The sequence below is a fragment of the Dama dama genome, chromosome 15, assembly GCF_033118175.1.
Source record: "Dama dama isolate Ldn47 chromosome 15, ASM3311817v1, whole genome shotgun sequence".
NCBI classification, from domain to species: domain Eukaryota; kingdom Metazoa; phylum Chordata; class Mammalia; order Artiodactyla; family Cervidae; genus Dama; species Dama dama.
In genome coordinates, this window is record NC_083695.1 from 33,768,361 (window position 1) to 33,782,156 (window position 13,796).

The 13,796-nt window shown below is 41.3% G+C and overlaps 1 protein-coding gene across 5 annotated transcripts in view; it reads left to right on the forward strand.

Annotated features, from left to right (window-relative positions):
* The window catches only part of KAT6B (lysine acetyltransferase 6B), a 181,047-nt gene that overhangs the window by 52,110 nt on the left and 115,141 nt on the right, over nt 1-13,796 (forward strand). The gene's annotated exons all lie outside the window — the stretch shown is intronic.

The window sequence follows — 13,796 nt, forward strand, 5'->3', positions numbered from 1 at the left end:
CTACCCATCATGGTCTAAGGATTTCCTGTCCTGTCACAGAACATGTATATTTCCAAGAGAAAAAATACAGTTTTTTTTCATGATGATAAACAGCTCTTTAAGGGCAGAGTCAGGCATAAAAAGATGATCTCCATTTTAGGACTGTGAGGTGCTTGTGGCAGGAAAAGGGAGATGAAAGTTAAAAGTTCCCAGTCCGTTGCCTGCCCATGATACCTCCCGCTGCCCTCCTGGCAGAAATTTAGGGATATATTTCTGTTAGGTGTAAATCACTGGTCTTAGGATAGAGCAGAAAACTGACCTGAAGACAGTCAAATTGTTTGTGACCCACTTCAGTGGTCCTTAAAGTAGAGTACATCTCAGTAAGAAGTGGTAAATGAATGACCTTGGGTAGTAGGTAAAGCTCGATTTCTTAGACAGGGTGGTGGACAACCCAGTAAGAATGTCACAAATATATAGTAAAAACTTGTAAAATTCAGACTCTAACGTACCATTTTATACCCTGACTCTTTTTTTTTTTATCTTGTCTTTACCTTCAGGCCTCTGTCATTGTCCACCGTGGTTTTGATTTTTTTTTTCATTGTGCATTTATTGTCCCTCGTTCACCGTGGGAAAAAACTTTTCTGTCAAAGCGATGTAACTTTGCTTTCTAGATCTTTTACCTTGAAGTCTCTGTTCCTAGAAGTCTGCAGAAGATCACTTTTCTCTCACTCCCCATGTGTGTATTTTATCTGTTAAGGAAAATGGCATTTAGTGGGAAGGGGTGGGAGATTGACCCACATAGTAGAGGCTTCCTTTGTTATAATTTACATACTTAACATATTCATGGCAGACTTTCTCCTGTTTTCAGATTCTGAACTCTTAGAGGATTTAGATACTTTGGTTTTGTATGCACACATGGTGAAATTCCTGGGTTGAAAAAAGTTCTAAGTGTTTCCACACTTGGCCCAAGGCATTAAGGGTTATATAAAATTTAGTTCCTTAAATGACCATTAACCAGAAATTTTATCTGGCCACACAGAGGAGACATGTAACTTAAAGTATGCATTGCCCTCTGCCTAGCGTATTACTTTTGGCAACCAGAGATAGATGAGAACTATGCTGTGTTTAAATTTTTCATTGTCATGAGACAAATCTACTATTATAAAAGCTTTGCTTATCAGTGAATGTTTCCTTCTATTGATTTAATTAAAGGAGCAGTATATTTTTAATTTAATCATGGCACTTTGATGATCTGATACTTATTGGATGCAAGCTAAGAATTGTTCAGTTTTTCAAGATTTATATTGCATCTAGAGTGATGCTGATCAAAAGAATGAAGGAAATATGTTCTGTGTCTGCCTTGTCCAATATTAACCACTCGTGGCTGTTGAGCACTTAAATGTGGCTAGTGAGACCCAAGAGTTAAATTTGAAGTTTTCTTTAAAATTAAAATTTAAATAGTCACAGGTGGTTGGTTAGTGGTTATCATATTAGACAACAGAGATTTAGATCATGTAGAAAATCACCCTTTAGTATAACGACATCTTGGGCTGTCAAGGTTTCTCATTTTGGGTGGAACCAGCCTCAACTGGTTAAATTTGAAGTTAGTAAACAGCGTTGCTGTTAGCCATAGGGAAAGCCTTATTTAACAAAGGAGTAAGTTTATCAGACTTAAATATATTAGAAATGAACTTCTTTGAGAAAAAAACTGAGTCCAAAAATAACTCCAATAAAATTAATTGAACAAATATTTAGAAAATATTTCCTGTGTGTAAAGAACTATACTAAACGTGGAGGCCTTAGGAGTGAATGGAACTTAGGTGGTCCCCTCAAGGAGTTTTCTATTTGAGTCTTTTTTTTTTTTCTATTTGAGTCTTAATGGGGAGGTTTTGGTAAGCTGAGGGGGTGAGCTCTGTCCAAAGGGGTTCCTTGTAGAGCTCAGAATGCCAGGCCAAGTAGGGTATTATCAGCAGACTGTTGAAGTCAGGATTCGGCTTCAGGGCTTTGCGGCCTGGCTGGGGCTGTAACAGCACAAGAAGGAACTGTTTACATCTGGGAACATTGAGATCCCGACATACAAGATTAATCTGGAATGAGAGAGGGTTGAGGTGGGACTGGGATTTCTCCAGGTGTGCACTGTGAGAAGCTCGACTGAGTTCCAGATGTGTTTGAGCAGGCCCCTCAGGTCTTCAGCATTTCTGAGAGATGGCCTTTCCCAAGACTCTGGAAAGCTGGAGGCAGAGATACTGGGCATGAATCCCCCCACACCCCCACGCCACCTCTGCACACACATTTCTCCTCACCTCCATGAGGAGGGATTCTTAATAAATGCTAAGTCTGGCTCAACAGCCAGGATTTTCTAATGTATATAAATATTCCCTTAAACAGAGGTATAGAGAGTGTTAAGTAAGCCAGATTTTTTAAAAACTTGCAGGAACTCAGCTTTTTTCCCTTTAAACTGACGAGACCCTGGGCTCAGCTGGCTCTGCTCTCGGTTGGAAACCCAGGGACAAAGGAAAGCCACAGGGGAACAGGCGGCACCTGCGCCTGCTCTCAGTCGCCACCTCACTTGCCCATGAAGTTCTGTGATTTTAGCTAAATTAATCATGAATTTAGAGCAGAGCGGGGTGTGTTCCCACCAACCTGTGACCCTCCACAGCCCTAGGTCTTCCCAGTGAGCCACTAGGCACTGCTTGGGAGGCAGGGAACCCGGAACCTAACCGTCCTGGGCCCTCTTGCTGGCAGTTGGGTGAGTCATGAGGGCCTGAGGGGTAAAGCTCCGGCAGGCGGGGAGCAGTAGGTCATAGGCCGAGAGAGGGAGGCCGTGTAAGCAGTGGGGAGCTGGAGTCAGTGATCTGATCTCATGGTGCAGATGTGGAGGGAGAAGGGCCAGGCTTTTCCCCTGGGGACAGGAGTCCCTGTCACACAGCCTGTCTTGGCAGCTGGGCCTGTCAGGATCCAGTCACCAGACTTACCTGCTGTGGGTACGCACTGTCACTCTGGGCTTGTTTCTGCCAGGTCAGGGATGCAGCGCCACATCCCTGTTACAGTCTGTCACCTCTGAGGCTGAGGTGGTGGTGGGGGTGTGTGTGTGGCCTTGGGTTGGCAGTCTTCACGCAAGGTGTCCAGACACTCGTGGTTCGGGAACTCAGCCACGGAGAGTGGGATGCTCGCCTCTGTGTACCTTGGGCCAGGAGTCGGGCTGACCGGTTTGGCACACAGGCCTGGAATAGGTTAGGCTTCTGCTTCAGGCATTAAGGAAGGGAACTGGCTAGGCCTTCCTGGTGCCCACTGGCTGGCACCTGCCCCTTTCAAAGGTGGGCTCAGGGTAGCTGTGAAAATTTTCCAGTGTTTGGGTCGTGGGAGTGTACGCCTTCTCCCCGTAAGCACTGCCAGGCCAGGACCCAGCGGAATTGAAAAGAATGAGTTACTATTAGAAGAAAATATTTCCTATATGTAAGTAAACTCAGGTACAGATGGGAAATGATGAGTAAATTGGACTTGCAAAGATTTGAAACCTCTGTGTCACCAAAGACAAAATCACAAGTGTAATTAAAGGACAAGTAGGAGACTAGGAGAAAATAGACCATGTGTAATAGACAAAGGATAAATGTAGAGAATATGAGGAACCAGAAAAATCAGATTTTTTTTTTTCCTGTTATATTGACAGAAGTTACAAAGATTAATAATATTCCCTTTCGGTGACAGTGAGAAAAAAATGGATGTACTTTATATATAGTGAGCATATAAATTGTTCAGGTGTTTTTGGAAGGCAGTTTGACAGTGTCTATGAAAATAAAGTCCATACCTTTGATTCAGTAATTTTGTGTCTAGTACAATATACATGGGCACACATTTATTCTCTCTGTGTTAGCAGTGGTGAAATACTGGAAAAGCTAAATGCACAGTGGTATAGCCAGCATATAGAATATTATGCCACACCTAATAACAGTGTGGTAGTGGATCTGTATGCAGCTTGTATGGTAAACTCTCCCAAATACCTTCTTAGTGGGAAAAATAAATTACAAAATTATCACATTTATGTTAAAAAAAAAAACTCTCAGAACTAGATCTATTTCTGTATGTATTGCATTTCATAGATTCTTTATGTATTATGCACATGAAATCTATATATAAAATAAATTCATTTCTGTTCTAAATGTATTTCATGGATTCCAAAACATGTTTTTCACATTTTAACATTTTTAAAATCAGTGTGTCTATATATATATATGGGGAGATAGAGCTGCCTAGTTATCTGTGTCATCTGAGTCATTTTTCCCTATCTTATATTTGATACTCAGCTCATCTGAGACTGTAAGGCTTGCATGGCTGAGAGATTGTTCAGCCTCATTAAGAAGTTAAGGAGCTGTGAAGATGCATGGGGAGAGACTTGAGTACTGAGGCCCAAAAGAAGCGTGGAGCAGGACACTCGAGCCCAGGGCCAGTCGGCATGGTCACCTTTACTGTCAGTGTGAAAGGTTGAAGGGCTCAGTCTACAGGGTGGCACCAGGTTAGCCAGGGCTAAGTACTGTGGGGTTATTCATCTACTAACTAGGGGTTCCCTGGGACAAGCCTGGTCAGTGGTGTCCCATCCACTGTTTGGTTAAGGTAATGGTACGGTGAAGCAGAAAACAGGTCAAACCACAAAGTGTTACTCAATGCTACTGAAAGAAAGTGCATTGTCTGGGTGGAGAACTAAGTCCTGGTGATGAAGAGCCAGAGGAGTAAATGAACTTTTATACCTGAGGGGTGTAACAGGGCAGGTAGAAACCGTAGGTTGGAGGGAGGGTCTGCCCTGCTCTGGAGGCCCAAGCAGGAGATCTTTGTACACAGAGCATAGTGTGGGTGTCTCTGCGGAAAGTCAGAGCCACATTGTGAAGGGAAACACAGAGTTTAGTGCTAATGCTGTAAACTCAATGCAAGTCGCTCAGTTGTGTCCGACTCTTTGCGACCCAATGGACTGTATGGTCCCTGAAATTCTCCAGGTCAGGATACTGGGGTGGGTAGCCTTTCCCTTCTCCAGGGGATCTTCCCAACCCAAGGATCGAACCCAGGTCTTCCACATTGCAGACGGATTTTTTTTTAACCAGCTGAGCCACAAGAGAAGCCCCCTGTAAACTAAATGACTGTTGAAAAGGTACAGAGTGTAGTTTCTTATAAGAGGTCAGCCAGGGCTCTGGGAGCCAGAGGAACGGAAGAGCACTCCCTGGGAAACCCAGGAAGATTTCCTGGCCAAGATGTCATTGGGGTAGTCATTGGACGAAGAGTGGAATTTAAACCTGTTGACTTTTAAGGAGCGATGCGGGCGGAAGGGAAGAAGGGCTTATTGCTGTGAACAAGGGCACAGAGGAGAATGTGGGGAACTGGGAGCGGTGCCGCTTGCTGGTACAGGCATGTAAATAGGTAGATGGAAAAGGTAGATAAAAGGGAAGCAGTAGGAAGTAAGATTTTAAAAGGTAAGTTATAGCTGGGCCATGAAGAGCTAAGAAGGCCAAGTTTGGAAGTTTAACTTTGATTAAGTAGGCATATAGTTTACGTTGAATCCTTTGGTTACCAAGTTTTAAATATTTTTCTATCATCATTGGTTAATTTTTGTAAAGTTTTTTTTAAAAAAAACTTTAAAAATTTTTGTAAATTTTCCGATTTAGTTTCTGAGAGGTTTTTTTTTTGTTTTTTTTTTTTTAATAATATAAATATTCAGATCTTGTGTGTAGAGCCCAGGATTTTTTTTTTTTTCCTCATGCAAATGGTTGAATTTTAAAATTACATGTGTTCTATAAACTTTGTTTTTACTCTCTGCCTTCCAGCATTTGCAAATAACCACGTCTCTTTCACAGGAGATCATAAGAGATCCTAGCATTTATCTCCATTCAGTGAAAGTGAAGAACCGAGCCCTGTATGAAGAGGTGAAATTGAACATGAAAGATTTACTGAGAACATTGTTTAGGGAAAGCTATGATCCCTGTACCTTTGCTGTGACATGATTTGGAACAGCTCTTCCGGTCCTGGCAATTCTTTACAGCCTTTCTTTTGAACTCAGCCCTGCTTCCGTTGCCAGTTTAACCTCGACATTAGCTGGTACTGCTGCTTCGAGGGCTGTCTTTGGCAGGAAGCCTCCAGGCATTTTTCTGGATTCTGGTTTTGGCTCCCCAAGTACCTTGCTGAGCTGAATTGGCCGTATCTGAAATGTGGAGGACCTAGTCTGAAATGTGGAGGGTCAGTTTGGAGTAGGAAAATACAGTAACAATTCTTGCTTTTTCTGCTGCAGTGTAACTTATCAATGGAGAAGGCAAAGGCACTCCACTCCAGTACTCACTCTCGCCTGGAAAATCCCATGGACGGAGGACCCTGGTAGGCTGCAGTCCATGGGGTCGCTAAGAGTTGGACACGACTGAGTGACTTCACTTTCACTTTTCACTTTGATGCATTGGAGAAGGAAATGGCAACCCACTCCAGTGTTCTTGCCTGGAGAATCCCAGGGATCGGGGGAGCCTGGTGGGCTGCCGTCTATAGGGTCACACAGAGTCGGACTCGACTGAAGCGACTTAGCAGCAGCAGCAGCAGCAGCAGCATAACTTATCAAATCCTCTTGTTTTCTCCTTACTGGTACAAGGGGTTGCACTGAAATGGTTATTCATCTGTGTCTGTGATGTTTTTAAAAATAATAATTTCACTAATATGTCACAACATGCATTATTTATTACTTTAGTAAATGGATAGTTTAACAAGCAGCAATTTACAAAGTTAAACATGACAATTAGCATGATCTGACATAAAAAATTAAATAATCTCCTGGCATCTTTGTCATCAGCGTTGCATTAATGATTTTAGCCCTTCTGGGAGCTTTCATTTTTTGTTGACTGTGACTGATGATGGCAGACTGTGGTAGTGATCTGCTTTTATAAATTATTTTTTTACTTGGAATGTTATTAGCATGTAATGTGGACTTGCAGAAATAAAATTGTTTATCATTGTCAGTGTTGTTTTGACTTATATTTTGAGTTCTTCAAGGAAGAAGATAAGGAGTGTCTCTAACAGACATTTGGTGTCCACTATGGTTTGCCCACTGGTGTGCCATGGGGAGGGCCTGCCTTCGGCTGTGGAAGCTGATGCAGGTCAAATGCACGTTTCCTGGTCTTGCCTCTTAGGAGTTACAGGAGTGGGCTTACTCCTTAGGCTCAGCCTGCTGACTGTTTTCACCCTGGAGTTTGAAGCTGGAGAGAATGGTGTAAAATGCAGGGACAGTAATGGCAGTACAGCTACTAAAATGGCCAGGATTTCATCTTCCCTGGATAGTCCTCATGGTACACATCAGTGTTGATACAGGTGGGCTTAGCTTTTACTTTTGTATGTTTCGCACTGATACCTCCAACCTGCTTTTGTGCACACAGTCAAAACCTTGAGCATTGGGTGACAGACAGTTCAAGCTATTGTGCGGTGACACTGCCTGCCTGCCAACAGCTTGGGTTCAGCAGGGTTGATTTCTTTTTCTGTGCAGCAGTGCTTATTTGTGCAGTTATTTTAATATTTAATAGAGTTGAATTTTAAACTCTTCTTGGAGGAATTTTCGACTTCATGGAAGTACCTTGGATACCTGATGACCGAGTACCTCAATTTGATATAGCCCTTCTCATTTTTCTATCCTATTAGTAAGGAAGTATGTATGATAGTGTATTAAATGGGAGTTTTTCTTTTGCCTAAAATTCTGGCCAAGATCCAGAGCTGTAGCCAGTAGGTGCTAGGCACCCATATAGTCTCAAGAGAGATTCTAGAAGCATCTATCATGGGACTTGTAAAGGGGTGGCTAAATGGGTCTAGCAAGTGTTACACCCTCCATCCTGTAACCCAGCCTCTGTCAGGAGGACTGGAAATGAGTTGCATGCACAGAACTCCTAGGAGGAGAGAATGTTTTTCCTTGAGGGAAAGGAAGATTTCGCTCTGTGTGTCGTTCTCTCAAGAGAATAACAGAAAGGCTGGGATGACGGTGAAAGGAGACTGGCATTTTATTGAATCGCAGTCACCAGCCAGGTGCTGCTATGGATTTAGGGTGAAGTCCTGAGGAAGAACTCCAGAGGGAGTGTGGCATGCCTCTCCTGGAGTTTGGAGGTGTCTGTGAACAGAGGCTGGTGTCTTCCTCTCACCTGGAACTAGCTGTGTGGCTGGAGCTACCTGGGGTGGTGACTGGGGGGAGCAGTGTGTGGAGAGAGGGCAGCAAATGCCAGACACTTCCTGCCGGCCAGGAGGTCTGCTTGGAGGCAACCACTGAGTCTTCTTGAAGGAACTTCCCTGCATGTGCAGACTGCCTTCCAGGCATGGGACCCCAGCAGAAAGAGGCTGTGGGCGAACCACGGGCACGAACTGAGAGAGATGAGCCAGAGGGCCCCTTGCCTGCCTCGGCAGCATGGGGGATCCAGAGACGGGGTCTCACTGGAGAGGTCTGGCATTTGGGCTCTAGCAATTGGCAGGTGTTTTACAGGCCAGAGGACCACAGACGAATAGATGGACATTTCCTTTTCCTTTTTCTGCCATTTGCCTCTTTTCATTCTCTGGCTCCCCACACTTTCCTCTCTGCTGGTCTTAGGGGAAAAGCTTCACATTAGATGAAATTAGGTTTGATGTGGATTAGACTGGAGTTTTTAGTACCCAAAAGTTTGACTGTATTTAATGCAATTTCTTTTTTAAACTCGTAACTACAAATATGTAGTTCTAAGTTACTGAGCTTGGAAAAAATCCTTTCATGATGACACAGTCAGCATCTCAGCACCAGTAGATTAGAGCTGGGCAGTTTCACTTATTTTGTGTTTTGCAGATTTCAGGTGTATAGCTTGCCAACAGTTACTTTGTCAACTGAGAAAGTTGAAATTTCACTATAAACTGAACATTGTAAACTTGCTAACTAATTTTATAGCTAGTACAAGTCATGTCCCTGTATTGGCATTTGGGACCCCTTATGAAGTAGTCTGAAACTTTGCAGCTTTTCATTGCTTTTTTGGTGTGTTTTGCTGTTATTTACTTTTAAAGTGTGTGAAAAACATTAAAATTTACCATCTCAACCATTTTTAAGTGTAAAGTACATAATACAGTATATTTTTTAAGTGCATAGTTCAGTAGTGTTAATATGTGCACATTGTCATGTAACAGATCTCTAGAACTTTTTCATCTTGTAAAACTGCAAATCTATACCCATTAAACACTATTCCCCTGCCCCTTTTCCCCCTTCCTCAAAACCCATGGCAGCCACCTTTGTGCTTTCTGTTTCTAAGAGTTTATTTTAGATACCTCATATAAGTGGAATAGTCATGTAATATTTATCTTTTTGTGACTGACTTTTTTCACTTAGCATAATATCCTCAAGGTTCATCTGTATTGATGCATATGACAAGATTTCCTTCCTTTTTAAAGACAATAATATTCCATTTGATGTATACACCATCCTTTCTTGACTCATTCATCCACTGATGGTCATTTGGGTTGGTTCCACCTCTTGACTGTTGTGAATAATGCCGTGGTGAACATGGGTGTGCAAGTGTCTCTTTGAGATCCTGTTTTGAATTCTTTTGAATATGTGCCCAGGAGTGGAAGCTAGGTCACATGGAAGTTCTATTTTTAATTTTTTGAGGAACCTTTATACCATTTTTCCTAGTGGCTGCACCATTTTAGATTCCTACCAACAGGTCACTGGAGTTCCGATTTATCCACATCTTCATCAATACTGGTTATTTTCTGTTCTTTTGATAGTGCCCATCCTGATGGATATGAGGTGATGTGGCATTTCTTTTATGATTAGTGATGCTGAGTATCTTTTCTTACACTTGTTGGCCGTTTGTATATCTTCTTTGAAGAAATGTTTGTTCAAGTTTTTTACCCATTTTTGAATTTGAATATTTGCTTTTGATCATTGAGTTGTAGCAGTTCTTAATATATTCTGGATGTGGACCTCTTATCAGATATAGGATTTGAAAATGTTTTCTCCTATTCCATAGGTTGCCTTTTCACTCTGTCCTTTAATTGTATTTTTTTTGCAGTTAAAACATTAATTACAATGATTAAACATTTTGAAATACTGAAAAGTTTAGGAAATAATGACAGACTTTGATCAGATCTTCAACATTTTCCCAGTAGACTTATTGAGTAGCGCACGAAACTTGAATTAATTCCATCATTTGACTAAAATGCTCTTCTCCCATCATCATTCCTCCTTATTCTCTCCCACTCTTCTGTCCAAAGACTCCTGAAAAATACTGTTTCATCCTTTTGTCTGTACCCTTTCACACACACTTGTTTCTTTTGTATGATATAAGGCGAACCTTATTTTACCTCATGTTTTACCTTTTCATGCTCATGCTCCTTTAAGACTCAACCAGTCAATCAGTAATTTCTTCCATGTGCTAAGTTGCTTCAGTCCTGTCTGACTCTGCGACCCTGTGGACTGTAGCCTGCCAGGTTCCTCTGTCCATGGGGATTCTCCCCATGGCAAGAATACTGGTGTGGGTTGCCAAGCCCTCCTCCAGGGATCTTCCCAACCCAGGAATCAAACCCAAGTCTCTTATACAGTCTAGGTCGTCTGGAGGTATTTTGAGGATTGTTATACTTAGCCCACTCCAGTCGAGCAGTGTAAACTTCTAAAGCACCCAGCTTGTTCTTATCTCTTTAGTCCTCATTCCCGTGGACCTGCCACAATACCTAGTCCATAGTGTTTGGCTTCTTTAATGATTACGGATAGAAAGAACAAATGCCTTTTTAGAAGTAGCAGAACTTTTTGCCAATTTTGTGTCTAAGTATCCTTTCTCTTCTAATTTCATCTGGTAAAATTTTGGCAGCTAATTGTAGATTTTTATGAACTTACATTGGGTTGCTTTTGTCTTCTGTTATAAAAGCAATAATTAGAGGAAATGATCCTTTTGAGAGGTTGCTTAATGAATTCTGCTTCTTTCAACTGTGCTGCTTTAAATCTTATTTCAAGTAAACTGAACTAATGCCCAAATTATTTCACTGTAGATTCCAGAGTATTATGATTAATTTCCTTCCATTAAATTCCTTAGCGTCTTTTCTTTGGTGGTAGTGGTGGGGGTAGGGGCTCAACAATCGAAAAAGACTTTATTGATTTTACATTTAGTGTGGTTTACTCTGCTCAATTATATTGTTCAAATATAAGTTTGTGTGTGACAAAAGATTGTGTATATTGGAATTCTATTTTCTCTTAAATTACTTTGTGTTTTATTCACGACTGGTGTTTAATGGTTTAAGATTTCAAAAAGCCTGTTCTTCGTAAGTCCTCAAGTGCTTTTATTGTAATCCTGCAACCTAACCTTCTGGTTTCACTGCATCCTTCCCCACCCTTGAAACAAGCCCAGGCACAGACACACACTCTGGCATGCACCCCTATGAGCCCGTCCGCCTCCCCTGCCCCTCACCCCCACCTGACAGAACTGAACGCAGTGGCCCAATTCCAGTGGCCGTGGTGTTGCAACTCCCCTCCCCACTGTGGTGGCCCATGGACAGAGATCTCTTATCTTCAGCTGCAATAAGCTGGTTAGTTCCTTTTACTTCCATTAAGCTCATGGGCAGTGAAAATCCATTAGGTCATCACTACTTGGAGACTTTCTTTTTTCTGTTACTTTTTCACAAGGCATGCTGCTTGCATCCTCCAGAATGTAAGAGATGAGACCAGCATCTATTTTTGTATCTTAGCAGTGAACTTCATCCAAGACGGTCTTGATTTTTAAATGACTTTAGCTTGCATCATGATTTAAATTACTAGTCAAAAAATTTCAGCTTTTCTATAAAACATTCTATTAAAAATTTAGATGTATTCCTCATGGCTTACATTTAATAAATAAACACTATAAGCAGGGATCTGTGTTGTTTTTTTGGCTTTGAAAATTGAAAGTTTGGGAGCTATTATGTTTTAGAACTTGAAAACTCCATAGAAAATTAAGTATAATTCAGTTGTAGATATTTTTGCCATGTTAAATTAGAATTTTAACTATACCAAGCATAGAAGGCACTTTTAAGTTACTTTGTTCAACAAAACGTGATGGATGCATATGTGTATTCGTTAGATGTTTTCTTTGTCACCAATAAACTGTATGTTTGTTTAGTAAAAAAGAACAAAGTGCTTCTTATAGAATGTTCATCCTCTCAAAACATGTGAAATGCATTTGTAAACTAGGCAAAGTCACCTAAAATTTGGGTCCTTTCCAGTCAAGTTATATAGCTTTCCTGTTCTTAGTAACTGGAGGCAGGGTTGTGATGGAAACAATGGGGGCTGGGCTGTGGACAGACCTGCTGCTTCTACCGCTCTGTAACTTTTTGCAAGTTAGGATTAACCTCTTTGAGCTTTGTTTTCTCATTTATAAGTTGGAAGAGGATTAGCATCCTGTTTGCACATAGCTCATGATACTAAGTAATTTATTTTCTCTAGACAGCACCTTATATTTGTGAATTGCTTTCAGGTGATGCTGTTTTATTTATTTTTTAAACTTCATCTCATTGGATTTTTACTGCCCATTTAGATGGTGGGTAAGGCAGATATCATTCTCCTTGTGCAGCTAAGAAAACAGGTTCAAGAGAAGTTTTATGCTTTATCTGTCTTATCTTTTTAAAAAATTGTATGTATTTGTGGCTGTGCTGGATCTTCGTTGCTGCGTGTGGGCTTTCTGTAGTTGGAGCGAGTGGGGTCTGCCCTCCCAGTAGTGGTGCGTGGACTTATCACTGTGGCGGCTTCTCTTGTTGGGGACCGGGGGCTCTAGATCGCGCAGGCTTCAGTAGCTGTGGCACACGGGCTTAGTTGCCCCGTGGCATGTGGAATCTTCCTGGACCCCAGGGATTGAGCCCGTGTCTCCTGCATTGGCAGGTGGAGTCTTAACCACTGGACCACCAGGGAAGTTCTATCTATTTTATCTTTACATGGCCAGTCAGTGACAGCAAGAACTCCAGCTTGTATCTCCTGGCCCCTGTCCCATGGTTTTCTCACAAAAGTGCTATTTAATACTGTGAAATGGCAGGAAAAAAAGAAGCATAAAGCAGCTCTCTGCTGATAGTCACTTTATTTTTCCAATGTAATTATATCTTTGGGGGAAAAAAAACAAACCTTTGATTTTTTATCTCCCAATAATTCATTTATAGTCAGTTAGTCCAAAGAAAGAATTTTTTCATATATTTATGGAAGCAGCCACTATTTCTATGAAAGATTAGATAATATATCACCATTCTAAATGGATTTTTTAAAACTCTGTAATCCAGTGAATGGTTCTTGAATGCTTCTTAGCCTGAAGCGTGTAAGGTGGATTGTGAAGATTTTATCACTCAGGGTTTGTGCATTGTCACCACTCTTCTTTAGGTGTGAAGTTGACCTCCACTGCTGTGTAAATGAGTGATCATCTGTTCTCTTGGAAAAAAAAAACCACAAAAACCCCCTAAGTATATGAGGTGTGACAGTGTTGCAATGAAACAGACTCACCAAGTCACACATCAATACCAGCGTCGTTATTTTTGGTCAAATGCGTATCACATAGCTAAAATTTATCATCCTTATCCTAGTGTAACTTCAAATATCTTAGACCTAAGCAGCCTCTGTATTCTTTTCAATATGTAGCAACGAGAGATTTAAAACTTTAATTACACAGATGGGACAGTAAGAAAACAATGCAAGATAAAAATCTCTAGGTAATGTTGTAGAAACTGAAGTTCTATACAACTTCAGAAAAGAGAAGGATCAGTAGGATGTCCTAGTGGAAATGTGAGCTTAACTGCATTTTGATCAGAATAACATTTTTTTCTGTTATCTTATTGCTAATATCTAAACACAGATA